Raw genomic sequence first — 12,346 nt, 5'->3', positions numbered from 1 at the left:
AATTAGCCTCCCAGAAAAAAAGGTAGCAAACTGTCCTTGTGGCAGTGCCCCTCTTGTCACTGGGGTGGGACCCTCAAGGGTACATCTCAGTACCTTTAGTCAGGGAACATAACTGTACCATAACTTTCTAAGCTGTCCTGACTCCACTCACCCCGTCTCGTCTCCAGGCTTTTATTCTACTGTTCTGTTTTAAAACATTCGGTTATGAAAAGGTACAAATACCAACTTTTCACCTGGAAAAACTGATTTAAGGTTCACAATCAGACCTTAAATCCACTGCTGGACCTTTGAGGGAACATTTACATTGTTTGAATGAAACAATGAATGAAAATGTTCCTGCACAGAACCTTCATTTCTAACAGTGTTTATCATCACTGTTGTAAGAAATACTGCATTCTGCAGAAATACTAAGTTTAGAGCATTCTGTTGGTCAATTTGCTGTAAAATGTTCCATCAATGTCAAAGGTCAGATGGCGTTTTCAAATGGAGTACGGAAATAAGAATAAGGAAGAAAAAAGACTACAAAAAATAATGATAATTTGGATTTGTGCGCTAAAGGTTTGTTAATTTTCTAAGTAAAATATGTGAACAAAGCCTCTACAGGCACATTTTAAACCACACTTACTGTTTATTTGCTGAATTTAACTGATTGGGAAAAAATGAAAACACAAAACATGGCACATTTTATATTTTACATATATTATTTTTCCAATATATCAACCCTTAACCCTTGTGAGGTGTTGGATTCTGTAGGAGCCATTTTCAGTGTTCACCAAAAGAAAAAATGATGTGATTTATTATTATTTCATTGTTGGTCTTTGCTCATTTTCAGTGAAGAACATATAAAATAACCCGTTTTCAGTGTCTTTACTCTGTTCACCCCCCACACCTTTATATTACACATGTGGTGTTGGGCTGAACCCACGGGGAGTAAAAGTGTGGAGGTGCTGTATCTTTCACTCTGTTCTCCTCCTACATGGCCTGCTGTTAGTGTGTGTGTGTGCATGAGGGTGGACAACATGGACAGGCTGCTGACTGGCTGCTAAAGGAGAACCCTACACTGGACACTGGTGATATTTTAAACATCTGGTATTTTTACATAAATTATTATGGTTATGATTTTAAAAACAGCAATGCAGTCGGTCCACCAGACAAATGAGCATAACACAAGGGTTAACTCAGCAAATAAATAGAAATTGTGCACTAAAATGAGCAGAAAAGGTCTTATTTTAGTGCGTTCTCTGTAGAGGATGCGTTCACTTACTTTCACTTAGAAAATCAAGAAAACCTGGAATTTGACTGGGGGTGTTGAAACTTTTGCGTAAGAGGCTACACATACTGCGTCATTGCGTCTTGTTCAGTGAAGTGACCTCTGCAGTGCAGAGTTCTTGAGAAATGTGTCTCAAAATGCTAATGTTGCTCCCAGTGACTGAAGACTTGCATGGACCTGATGGCTGGACCCATTTGCATAAAGCTGTCTGACTCTGTTCACGCTTATTCACCACCAGCAGTGCAGCTTTTGGGTGAAATGTTCCTTCAGGTGTGGAGGCAGCTATTATAGATGAAAGTGTAGAGAAAGAGTGGTGGACAGCATCCGCATTCAGCTGTGTGCAGAAGACCAGAACACCTCTGGTCAAATTGCATGTTTTGTTGATTTTCTAAGTATTTTTTTGTCAATGTTGGTGTATTTATTTGAGTTTTAACACACTGGAAAAAAATGTAATATAAAATGAAGTCATATATAAATGTGCCAGAAATTTTGTACAGGCCACATTTTATGTTTTATCCCCCCCAGTGTGTTAAATTCAGCATATAAACAGTAATTGTGCATTAAAATGTGCAGAGGTTTGTTCTCAGTAGAGGATGAATTAACTTAATTACACCTAAAAAATCAACAGATCATCTCATTTGACTGAGGATGCCCAAACTTTTGTATAGGACTGTATATGGGCAGAACATATGCTGTACGCATGTAGACATATACAGTACACTTCTGTGACCCCTTGCCTTTTAAGTAGAATTTCTATATATCTATATAGATATATAGATAGATAGATATAGATATATACATACACTCACCGGCCACTTTATTAGGTTCAATTGCTTGTTAACACAACTAGCCAATCAGCTAATCACACGGCTGCAACTCACTGCATTTAGGCATGTAGAGGCGGTCAACACAACTTGCTGAAGTGCAGACCGAGCATCAGAACGGGGAAGAAAGGGGATTTAAGTGGCTTTGAACGTGGCGTGGTTGTTGGTGCCAGACGGGCTGGTCTGAGTATTTCAGAAACTGCTGATCTACTGGGATTTTCATGCACAACCATCTCTACATTATCTACAACATCATCAACATTAATTATAATGACTCAGAAGGCACGTGTAGGTTCCCCGGTGGTTCTGGATAGTGAATAATATTTTTTGTAGACATGGCAACCCATGGGTCCAATCACCACCACTGTAAAACAATTAATCCACATACATATTAAACCATTCTTAATGACTTTGTTTACATCTCATTGACTGAATTGTGCAGAAATTTTGAAAATTCAGTGGAATTCCCCTTAAATAGCAATGCCAGTCCTGTCAGGTAAGGATGACACTATCCTCTTGAGATTGTTTCTGTCCTTTTTAGTGCATTCTTCCACGGACTGGCTGCTCATTTCACCCAGAGGTCATGTGTACCTATTTCAGCATTTATACTGCTGTTCCAGAAAGAATTGGGATTGAGGTCCAGTGATTTTGCAGGCCAGTCAAACTGTCCTGGTGTCCTGCCTGTTGAACCAGACATGATGGAACCAGACCAGCCTACTGTTGTCATCCTGGAATGTGGGAATAATGATCTTCTGCTCATTTCTGCTTTAGTGAACTAAAATGGACAGGAGCTTCCTGGAGAGACTGGTGTAATTCTTACCTGACAGGAATGGAACTGTTATTAAGATAATTAGATGCTTAATCAAATTCTGGATAAGAAATGATGCATGTGACTGACTTTTTTTTTTTTTTTTGCTTTCAGAACATTTATTAATTTATTCATCATTATCATGATCTGTATTCTTTGCAACACGCACTCTGATTAGTGTAGATTACAATGGGCCTCATTACAATGGACCTTCACCAGTACCTTCATTAGTTTTTTTCTTAAATGTGTTCTTGAGAAAGGACCTAAGACAAAAACGTGTTCTTAAACCACAGAACTGCTGCACTTGGTGCACTTTAGTGTGTAGAGTTTGTTCTTACCTAAGAACAAATCCCAAATAAGAAAACACTGGGGAATGTCAGAATCTTCATGAAAACTTTGTAAGTGGGTTTTAAAAATAAATTTCTAATTAAGAACGGCTGGTGAATGAGGCCCAATGTTTTTTTTACTGTGTGGTGTGAGGATCCTGACCAGTCACAAACCAGAGCTTTGAACACCCTTGAAATTTTCTGTGTGAGTCCAGTCTGAACCACGTCATCGTGTTTTCCAAAACTGACCTGAGCTCAACAAAATTCTGCCCAAAAATGACCAGAACTGGCTCCTCAAAGCTAAAAATACAGAATAAAATCCAGTGTTTGTAATGATAGCGCTGGCTAAATCAGTGTCACAGCAATAACAGCCATAATTAGATCACAGACAAACCAAATTAAAAATAAAAACACTGTTGATGTTAACATTATTAGTGGTGTTGTCCATGTTGATGTTTGTGGCACTGGTGGTGTTGTCCATGTTGGTGTTCATGGAATTGGTGGTGTTGTCCACGTTGGTGTTCATGGCACTGGTGGTGTTGTCCATGTTGGTGTTTGTGGCATTAGTGGTGTTGTCCATGTTGGTGTTCGTGGCATTGGTGGTGTTGTCCATGTTGGTGTTCGTGGCATTGGTGGTGTTGTCCATGTTGGTGTTTGTGGCATTGGTGGTGTTGTCCATGTTGGTGTTCGTGGCATTGGTGGTGTTGTCCATGTTGGTGTTCGTGGCATTGGTGGTGTTGTCCATGTTGGTGTTCGTGGCATTGGTGGTGTTGTCCATGTTGGTTTTCAAGGCATTGGTGGTGTTGTCCACGTTGGTGTTCATGGCACTGGTGGTGTTGTCCATGTAGGTGCTCGTGGCACTGGTGGTGTTGTCTGTGTTTATGTAAATAGCATTGGTGATGATGGGATGGTGTCATCAGTGTTGATGTTGGTTGCGTTGGTGTTAATGGCACTGGTGGTGTTGTCTGTGTTGATGTTAATAGCACTGGTGTTGGTGTTTACGATGTTGATGGTATTGACTGTGCTGATGTTAATGGCGTTGGTAGTGGGGTGGTTGGAGTTGGTGATACTGATGCATTGGTGACAGCAATGTAAGGAATGTTGGTGAAGTTATAAGAAACATCTAAGAAAATAATTTTGGTCAAACAACTGAAAATTAAACATTCTTTTGGCTGCATTAAACTGACCAGTCCTGAGCCCATTTGCATACTTGCCTAATGGGCCTCTGCTAAAAGTGGAAGGCAGGCTGTGAGAACCCGAACATTAAATTTTATCCTGACCTGAACTTAATGCATACATTTCCTTCAAAAATATTTGGACGTATTTGTTCTTTACTTAAAAATGTATTAGGTTCATTGAGTTAGGAAACAAAACGTCAAGGCAGACCTCTGCAAGGTTTGCATCTAGAACGTCTTAGTTCATTCCACCTCTGTGCTTTACAGTAGCCTCAGTGCAGCCTGGCAGGAGATCTTCTCCAGGCTTTTCCACAGAAAGAGTGTAACATCAGTTTGATGTTAAACATTTTATTTAACTTCATTACAGTTAATGGTTAAAGAGTCCAAGTTCTTTCTGGGGCCACTGTCCCTGTCCAAATGCAATGTGAGCATTCAGGTCATTTTCTTCACGCTATGTTAGTGATCAGATGAATGTTTCTGCTTAAAAAGTAGTTTGTTAAATTCAAGTTTGATGATCTGTAACCGTGTCACATCACGGCTTCACCAGTGTGTTTTTAACTTGAATCATCTTGAAAATTTGCACAGCAGTAAGTGTATTTAAATTTGAGATTGTCGCTTGCAGCTATAACAGCTTACAAGCGAACACTTTCTACAAGATTTTGGAGTGTGTGTGTGTGTGTGTGTGTGTGTGTGTGTGTGTGTGTGTGTGTGTGTGTGTGTGTGTGTGTGTGTGTGTGTGTGTGTGTGTATGTGTATATATATATATATATATATATATATATATATATATATATATATATAGAACAGGCTGTCCATTTTATCAGCTCCACTTACTGTATAGCTGCACTTTGTAGTTCTACAGTTACAGACTGTAGTCCATCTGTTTCTTTGGTACTTTGTTAGCCCCCTTTTACCCTGTTCTTCAGTGGTCAGGACCCCCATGGACCCTCACAGAGCAGGTACTATTTGGGTGGTGGATCATTCTCAGCACTGCAGTAACACTGACGTGGTGGTGGTGGGTTAGTGTGTGTTGCGCTGGTACGAGTGGATCAGACATAGCAGTGCTGCTGGAGTTTTTAAACACCTCAGTGTCACTGCTGGACTGAGAACAGTCTACCAACCAAAAATATCCAGCCAACAGCGTCCTGTGACCACTGATGAAGGACTAAAGGATGAACAACACAAACTGCGCAGCAGCAGATGAGCTGTCGCCTCTGATTTTACATCTACAAGGTGGACCGACAAGGTAGGAGTGTCTAATAGAGTGGACAGTGAGGGGACACAGTGTTTAAAATCTCCAGCAGCACTGCTGTGTCTGATCCACTCGTACCAGCACAACACACATTATCACACCACCACCCCACATCAGTGTCACTGCAGTGCTGAGAATGATCCACCGCCCAAATAGTACCTGCTCTGTGAGGGTCCATGGGGGTCCTGACCACAGAAGGTCAAGGTAAAAGGAGGCTGTATATATTTATATATCACTGCTGTCTGAAGAAAACCTTGCATCTCCATTTTTGTTATTTTTCACTTTTTGACATAATATAAAAAGTAAAGTATATTTTTTCCGTCTCATGTAAAGTTATCAATTGGAGATACAAGGTTTTGTTCCGACAACAGCGATATATATATATATATATATATATATATATATATATATATATATATATATATATATATATATTCTCTTCATCAGTGACAGTCATGATTGACCTGAGATCTAATCATCAGGTGACATTTACCAAAACAGGCTAATGGACAGGTATAAAATATGCATCACAGGTTATAACAACTGGTTCAGCATTTTTGAATGTAATGACTTATGCAATGAGCGAATGCCTCGATGGGTTGGGGGTAGAACTATTCAACAGAGTAGTATAATACACTTTGATCGACATGACAAAAGTAAGTAGAGAACAGCAGACAATTGGACAAGGTCATTTGCATGATTAAGCCAAAGCAATAAGAAATGGCAGTTATGATCTGCACGAGTGACTAAATGATGTGGAGGCTGGACGAGTCATTTTCAGGAATTCAGCTATGATCTGAGTAATGCACTAAAGCGACTTACAAAAACTGTAAAACGCAGCAATATAATCATGTAACAATGAGGATACTGATGTTTCCGTAAGCATGTCACACGGCAACGCAGAAGACAGAAGAACAGAGTCACAAAGCTTATGAGGAACCACTGAATTTTCTCACACAAACCTCGTAACCCAGATTATTCTCTCATGAACACCCACACACAAAATACAGAAATCTTTCTTTTGAGAGATCTGTACAGAGTGGTCTGTTCATCACTGCGGGAGATTGGGGCTCTTCTAGGGTTCATTGTTCACTGACGTCCAGATTAAAGACCTCCCACCTCGAGGTCCACCTTACACACACACACACACACACAGTCTGCTGTGCTTAAAGGAAAATTACAGACTTTTTGAACCTAATCTTTGTTTCCTGCTTCTGCTTCCACACTTGCCCAGAGCAGTGGGCAGCCCTATCCACAGCGCCCAGGGAGCAGTGGGGGGTTACGTGTCTTGCTCAAGGGCACTTCAGTCATGGACTGTCAGCCAAGGGAATCAGACCGACAACCTTCCGGTCACAGGGCTGGCTCCCTAACCTCCAGCCCCCAACTGCCCCTGATTGTGTGGCAGTGCTAATTTTACTCATTTTTTAAGAATGTTTTTCTTTTCTAGTTCGAACTATCTGTAGTAGTGTAGGCTGAAGCCCAGCTGCAGCACACTGTATGGTGCTGTGATTATAAGCCTCACATTCAAATATAGATTCTTTTAAAGCGATACCTGCTGCACCTTCAGCAGACTACACTGGTAATGCTTGTCAGAGACCAAATCAAAAAGCAGCAAACTAACAAAAGCAATAAAGTGGCATTAAAGCCTTCCTCCACTGTAGCAAGAATGCTATGAATGGTATATTTTGTTAATTTTTTGAAGTATTTTTCTGTACATTTTGTTGCACTTTTTGTATTTATTGGGAAAAATAAAACATAAAATAGCATAAAATATAAATCTGTCATAACTTTTGTACATTTTATGCTTTATTCCCATGCCCCAGTATGTTAAATTCAGCAAATAAACAGTAATTTTGCATTAAAATGTGCAGAAGTGTGATCCCTACGTTAACTCATTTTCACCTTGAAAGTCAACAAAACATCTCATGTGAGCAATGGTGCCCAAAGTTTTGCACCAGACTGTATATGGGCAGTAGATGTGCATGTAGACATATACATCATGCTTCTGTGATGCCTTGCCTTAAAGTAAAATGACATACATTTTTCAAAATTCAAAAACATAAATAAATGTTGAAGATGTAAACAAAGTCATTCAGAGTGATTTGACCTGATACGAAAGTCAGAATCATTCACAGTGGTGCTGATGGGAACCAGACATTTGAGTATAATACCTCTAAGAGCTCTCTCACAGAAAGTTATCACATGAAGTGGTTATGAATCAGCTGCCTGATGCCTGTGAGAGAACGTTTTGGCCTAAAGCACATGATTTAGAATCTATTCATGGCGAAGAGGTCCACGTAAAGTGTTATAAAGCAAAATAGTCCCCTGAGAAAACTTTGTTTTTTCAGATTTACCACTATTTTAACATGTCATGCCATGTTCAGGTCCATATGAACTACCAATTCACACGATGAAAATAATATCGTTGAATTACTGAAAGTAATAAATATATTCCGATGAAGCTTATTTCTTCCGTTCATATAGCTCTAACACCAAGCACTGCTTTTGAAATGGAAAAGATTAATGTGATGAATCTCATTACACAAACTAATGTGATTTTTTTTTTTTTGTGATTCATTATTTTAACCATTTGACAGCCCTAGTATGTGGTAAGATGCAGATAGAGATTATGTTGGTTTATTATTTTTACTCTGAGCTAGTCTAAGAATGAGAGGAATGAGACAGATGCAGACAATGGAGACAGATAGAGTGAGAGACAGTGAGGGCAGTAAATGAAGCGTTTGATGTGGATGGCTCAGGGCAGAGCAGCTGGAATGCCTGGGGTCAGCAGGGGTCACAGCAGAAACATATCCACTGCAGTACGAACCAGCAGCATGTGAGCAACACTCACTCCCACCATACACTGCCATAGGGGTGTGCTATAGTAGTTACAGGTTGCCTGGTATTGCGCACATAGGCCTATTTCCCATTTCACCACTTTTCTTGAGTATTTTCTCAGAAGAATTAAGATAACCATTGTATCTTAGTTTAATGTCATTTCAGTATATTATGGTCCTTTTCTTCATAACAAACACAAAAATCTTTAGTTTTAGCTACCTAAACTTCCCGTTCCACCTTAGATGGAACCAGAAGCTGGCCAGAATATCTGACTTCCTCTTTATGTCACCGAATAATTACGGGTGGACGATAATAAATAGCTGTCACATTCCTCCTCTTTGAGGCGTATGATGCTCTAAATGTAACTTAAGCCCAGCAGCAAGGAGCTGAACTTTACCCTCCTCTGCTGTCACTGCAGACGGGCAGGGTCGCCTACAGAGCAACACTAGTAGCTGTTAATGAAATGATGCTCTTCTTTATTTGAAGGTCCCATTTCATAGAGGAAGATTTCAACCACTACTCTTTGTAGCTCAGTTCCAAAGGGCAAAGCCACACTCAAAAACAAGAGGTAGGGGTAAAATTAAGAAATGGGATTGGGCCTAAGTGTATCTCTGCTAGAATTCATGGTCCATTTTTTTCTGAATCTCAATAGATAAGCCCTAGATTGTGTAAAACAGCTTTGTATAATGCCAGTCTAGCCTGTTTCCTGTTCTTCATCTGATAAATACTTGTCTGCTGCCTCCTTTATCCGTGTTTACAGTCCGCAGCTGATAACGATTGATTGATGTGGTTCTGACAGATACTGAAGGTATTTATAACTGGGACTGATCCCTTTCAGCTGACACTACATCTACTGGTGTTCTGTGAGAGCTGTGTTAGATCCTTTGTAAAAGTGTGTGAGAAACGAGTGAAAGAGGTGAGAAAGACTTAACAGATTGGCAGAAGAACATTTTTCTAAGAGAGTAATAAGATTAATCTCACCCCAGTTTCATTAGACATGTTTCAGTAATCAAGAAAAAACTGTAGCTGAATAATAATTATAACTGTTATTGTGGATTTATAATACTTTCTTGCACATGATTGGCCTCATTCACCACTTAAAGTACAAGGCAAGGGGCTCCCGAGTGGAGCAACCATCTAAGTGTTGGTCCATCATTGGGAGGTTGTGAGTTCGATCCCTGATGATGCTACAGCGAGAGTCCTAGAAAGCTCAGTCAGCCCCGCTCTCCCTTGTCTTTCAGCCCAACGCTAGCTAGTGCTGACACAGCAGGAGTCTGTTTGCTGACGTAGCAAATTGTAGCAGCACTGGTGGTTAGACTTCTCCTCCATGTTTCACTGTCCATTGACTTTGCATTAGAGACCATTTGAAAAGATGCAGAGATGCTTCATGGGCCTTGGAAGAAGCCTGTGTTTGCCTTTACTCTCCTAGTATCACGTGATTTGGGGAGTCTTGTCTAGTGACTGGAACTGGACATGACCAAAAAAGTTACAAGGCATTCTGGATATTCGTTTTCTTCATTCTTAATGTTATACAGCTTTCTCGGTTGTTAAAGGTCAATTCCACTGATTTTTTTTTTTTTTTTTTTATAGTTAAATTGGTGGTTGGTTAGTGTAGTGGGTAACACCTCTGCCTTCTACACTGTTGACTGAGGTTCAGTCCCCCACCTGGACAAGCACCCTACACTATACCAATGAGATTCCTTGGGCAAGACTCCTAACACCACCTTGGTCTACCTGTGTAAGATAATCAAACTTACAGAATCTGAATTATATGCAGTGGTGGTGATAGGAACCAGACGTCCACCTCTAAAAGCTCCCTCACAGAAAGTTACATGAAATGTGCATTATGAATCCACTGCCTGGCATCTGAGACATTGTTTTATGGCAGGTTTGAAAAGGCTTTGGCCTAAAAATGTATTTTTTTTATTCCTTTATGGCAGAGAGATACATGCATGGGGGTATAAGGAAAAATAGTACCTGAAGATTTTTTTTTTCTTTTTATGACTATTTAACCATCATCATTACATATAAACACTCAGAAGCCTCGTGTAGGTTCGCTGGTGGTTTATGATAGTAAATAAAATTTCTATATCTGTATTGTATATTCATATGGGCAGCACGGTGGCGTGGTGGGTAGCGCTGTCGCCTCACAGTGAGGGGGGCCTGGGTTCGAGTCCCCAGCCGGGCGATCAGGGTCCTCTCTGTGTGGAGTTTGCATGTTCTCCCCATGTCTGCGTGGGTTTCCTCCGGGTTCTCCGGTTTCCTCCCACAGTTCAAAGACATGCAGTCAGGCCAATTGGACATACTAAATTGCCCCTGGGTGTGACTGTCTGTGTCTGTCTGTCTGTCTGCCCTGCAATGGACTGGCGAAGTGTCCAGGGTGTATCCTGCCTTCCGCCCAAAGACTGCTGGGATAGGCTCCAGCACCCCCCTGCGACCCTGATGGAGAAGCGGCTGAGAAAATTGATGTTTTGTATTCATGACAACCCCTGGTTCCTATCACCACCACTGTAAAGAAATTTGAGTCTCTACAATGAGCCATTCCACATCAAACCACTCAGGATGACTTTGTTTACATCACTTTGACTCAATTATGCAGAATTTTTGGAAAGAAATTGGTGGAATGCCCCTTTAAGGAGTTGTCTACAGAACTGTTTATTATTCTGAAGTTCATTTTTACAGCTCTGTACAAATGATTAGAATAATTTCTTACATGTATCTGCATGATAATTGGTTTTACATTATTGAAAACATTCATTTTGCACATTTACACAGTGGTGTGGACGCGTGTTCGTGTACACAGTACTAAATACAGCAGGCTCGCTGTGGCTCTGATGAGATTAGCTTGGAACTCTGTGCATTCAAGCCCATCAAAGGAAGCTGGTTATGAGCTGAATTCTGCTCTACACTGAGAGGTGTTGGCGGAGGGCTGTTCTGAGACTGGATTCAGAGAAGTGAAAGAGTGCAGGCACTGACAGAACACATCCTAAACCAGCCTGACACTAATCCCCTTCAGCTTAAAGTTCCACAAGTCACAATCACACTGCTCTGCCTTTGGGAAAGTTCACTCACAGCCTTCAGGGCCTGACCAGAAAAACACTGAGAGACGCTTCTTCTCTCTCCAGCACACGACCTGCACAGCTGGCGAGCTTTAAAGTGTGTGTTTTTGTGTCCAGGCATGTGTGGGTTCAGAGTTGGTGACCTGAGGAGATATAAAGGCAGGTTAACAGCTGTTCACTTCTCTAAACAGATGTCAGTGTGTGTGAAAGAGTGAACAGAGCTGCCACTGGACGAGCAGTAACTCAAAACCACAGCAGACATGCACACACATACAGCCTCCACTCTTTTCAGGACACTCGTTTTCAGTTTCTCAAAGACATCTCCAGGGATATTTTCTCACAAAACCAAAAAATAGTTCAGTCTTAGAAGTTGGTCACGTTTTCTGCTTCTCACGATCCTAGACAGCACATTGAGTGATGTTGAGGTCTGGACTCTGGGGTGGTCAGTCCATTGTTCAGCTTCTTTGTTTGATGTGTCCGTCTTCTTTTCTCAGTGAGGTTCTTTTTCACAGCTACACATCGTTTCAGACCCACAGCGCTGAGTGGTCTTCTCACAGCGGAAGGATGGACAGAAACACCTGTGGATGTTTTCAGATCTGAAGCAGCTTGATTTTCTCCTCTCTCTCAGGGATGAAAGCTTTAAGTGCTGTTTGTCTGATGGGGACAGTTTTGAGGTCTACCAGCTCTTGCAGGTGGTGGTTAGTCCCATTTTCCCTATGTATTTTTAGAGTTTAGCTCATATACTACATTTTTCCACTTAATGACATTTGAATGGTTATATACGCCATAGTCAT

The 12,346-nt window shown here is 40.9% G+C and overlaps 2 protein-coding genes across 2 annotated transcripts in view; one reads left to right on the top strand and one right to left on the bottom strand.

The window, feature by feature from the left end:
- Window positions 1–12,346, bottom strand: part of cax1 (cation/H+ exchanger protein 1) — a 1,125,587-nt gene that overhangs the window by 890,452 nt on the left and 222,789 nt on the right. The gene's annotated exons all lie outside the window — the stretch shown is intronic.
- ccdc3a (coiled-coil domain containing 3a) overlaps window positions 1–12,346 on the top strand; it is a 31,617-nt gene that overhangs the window by 3,236 nt on the left and 16,035 nt on the right. The gene's annotated exons all lie outside the window — the stretch shown is intronic.

This window comes from Pygocentrus nattereri, chromosome 1 (assembly GCF_015220715.1).
Source record: "Pygocentrus nattereri isolate fPygNat1 chromosome 1, fPygNat1.pri, whole genome shotgun sequence".
In the NCBI taxonomy this organism is placed as follows: Eukaryota; Metazoa; Chordata; class Actinopteri; order Characiformes; family Serrasalmidae; genus Pygocentrus; species Pygocentrus nattereri.
The sequence above is the reverse complement of the archived record's forward strand: the minus strand, read 5'-3'. Positions and strand labels throughout refer to the sequence as shown.